Here is a 3147-nt window from a genome sequence, read left to right as displayed (position 1 = left end):
AAAGAGAGGTCTAGAAGGGATATTTGAAGAAATTGTGGCTGAAAACTTCCCTGATCTAGCAAAGGAAACAAGCATTCGTGTCCAAGAGGCAAGAGGACCCATCCCAAGTTCAACCACGACAAACCTATGCCACGTCACGTCATAGTGTAATTCGCAAATATTAGATCCAAGGATACAGTATTGAAAGTGGCCAGGGCAATGAAATTTCTCACATACAAGGCAAAAGTATCAGGATTAAGTCAGACCTGTCTATACAGACCTGGAATGAGAGAAAGGGTGGGGGGGGGGGCATTTTAAAAGCTCTTTCAGAGAAAAACATGCAGCCAAGGATCCTTTATCCAGCAAGGCTGTCATTCAGAATTGATGGAGAGATAAGGACCTTCCAGAATTGCCAGCCACTAACCAATTTCGTAACCACGAAACCTGCCCTACAGGAGATATTAAGGGGGGTTCTATAAAAGTAAAAAGGCCCCAAGAGTGATACAGAACAGAGTCACAATCTATAGAAACAAAGACTTCACAGGCAACGTGACATCATTAAAATCATATCTCTCAATAATCACTCTCAATGTGAATGGCTTAAATGCTCCCATAAAGCCACAGGGTTGCAGATTGGATAAAAAGACATCACCCATCCATTTGCTGTCTACAAGAGACTCATTTTGAACCTAAAGATACATCCAGACTGAAAATGAAGGGATGGAGAACCATTTTTCATGCCAATGGACCTCAAAAGAAAGATGGGGGAGCAATTCTCATACCAGACAGACTAGATTTTAAACTAAAGACTGTGGTTAGAGATACAGAAGGAGACTACATTATTCTTAAAAGGTGTATTCAACAAAAGGATATAACACTTATAAATATCTATGCCCCCAACAGGGGAACACCTAGATACACAAGCCAACTCTTAACAAGAATAAAGACACATATAGATAATAATACGTTAATTGTAGGGGACCTCAACACTCCACTATCAGCAATAGACAGATCATCTAAGCAGAAAATCAACAAAGAAACAAGAGCTTTGAATGACATACTGGACCAGATGGACCTCATAGATATATATAGAACACTACACCCCAGAACAACAGAATACTCATTTCTTTCAAATGCACATGGAACTTTCTCCAGAATAGACCATATAACTGGGTCACAAAACAGGTCTCAACTGATACCAAGACTGAAATTATTCCCTGCATATTCTCAGACCACAACGCTTCAAAACTGGAACTCAATCACAAGGAAAAATTTGGAAGAAACTCAAACACTTGGAAACTAAGAACCATCCTGCTTAAGAATGAATGGGTAAACCAGGGAATTAAAGAAGAACTTAAGCAATTTATGGATATCAATGAGATTGAAAACATCAGTCCAAATCCTATGGGACACTGCAAAGGCGGTTGTAGGGGAAAATACATAGCCATCCAAGCCTCACTCAAAGGAATAGAAAAATCTAAAATGCAGTCTTTATATTCTCACCTCAAGAAGCTGGAGCTGGAACAGAAGAACAGGCCTAACCCACACACGAGAAGGCAGGTGATCAAGATTAGAGCAGAGATCAATGAATTAGAAACCAGGAGCACAGTAGAGCAGATCAACAGAACTAGAAGCTGGTTCTTTGAAAGATAAATAAGATCGATAAGCCACTGGCCAGACTTATTCAAAAGAATAGAGAAAGGACCCAAATTAATAAAATTATGAATGAAAGGGGAGAGATCACAACCAACAACAATGAAATAGGAAGGATCATTGGAAACTTTTATCAACAGCTTTATGCCAATAAATTAAACAACCTGGAAGAAATGGATGCTTTCCTGGAAATCTAACTACCAAGACTGAAACACAAAGAAATTGATTGTTTAGGGGCGCCTGGGTGGCACAGCGGTTAAGCGTCTGCCTTCGGCTCAGGGCGTGATCCCGGCGTTATGGGATCGAGCCCCACATCAGGCTCTTCTGCTATGAGCCTGCTTCTTCCTCTCCCACTCCCTGCTGTGTTCCCTGTCTCGCTGGCTGTCTCTATCTCTGTCGAATAAATAAATAAAATATTTTTTAAAAAAAGAAATTGATTGTTTAAACAGACTGATTAATTATGAAGAGATTGAAGCAGTAATCAAAAACCTTCCCAAAAACAAGAGTCCAGGGCCTGATGGATTCCCCAGGGAATTCTACCAAACATTCAAAGAAGAAATAATACCTATTCTCCTGAAGCTGTTTCAAAAAATAGAAGCAGAAGAAAAACTACCAAACTCATTCTATGAGGCCAGTATTATCTGGATACCCAAACCAGGCAAAGACCCCATAAAAAAGGAGAATTACAGACTGATATCCCTGATGAATATGGATGCCTAAATTCTCAACAAGATCATAGCTAATAGGATCCAACAGTACATTAAAAGGATTATCCATTATGATCAAGTGGGATTCATCCCTGGGATGCAACGGTGGTTCAACATTCACAAATCGAGCAGTGTGATAGATCACATTAATAAGAGAAAAGATAAGAACCATATGATTCTTTCAACTGATGCAGAAAAAGCATTTGACAAAATACAGCATCCTTTCCTGATTAAAACCCTTCAGAGTATAGGGATAGAGGGTACACTCCTCAATCTCATAAAAACCATCTATGAAAAGCCTACAGCAAATATCATTCTCAATGGGGAAAAGCTGAAAGCCTTTCCTTTAAGATCAGTAACACGACAAGGATGCCCACTCTCACCGTTATTATTCAACAGAGTCCTAGAAGTCCTTGCAACAGCAATCAGACAACAAAAAGGGATAAAAGGTATCCAAATTGGCAAAGAAGAAGTCAAACTGTCTCTTCGCAGATGACATGATACTCTATATGGAAAACCCAAAAGAATCCACACCCAAATTACAAGAACTCATACAACAATTCAGCAATGTAGCGGGATACAAAATCAATGCTCAGAAATCAGTTGCATTTCTATACACAAACAATGAGACTGAAGAAGAAGAAATTAGGGAATTGATTCCATTTACAATAGCACTAAAAATCATATGATATCTCGGAATAAACTTAACCAGAGAGCTAAAGGATCTACACTCTAGATACTACAGAACACTGATGAAAGACATTGAAGAAGACACAAAAAGATGGAAAAACATTCCATGCTCATGGAT

Source organism: Ursus maritimus, unplaced genomic scaffold (genome assembly GCF_017311325.1).
Source record: "Ursus maritimus isolate PB19 unplaced genomic scaffold, ASM1731132v1 scaffold_8, whole genome shotgun sequence".
Taxonomy (NCBI): Eukaryota; Metazoa; Chordata; class Mammalia; order Carnivora; family Ursidae; genus Ursus; species Ursus maritimus.
This window is presented reverse-complemented; position numbering follows the sequence as displayed.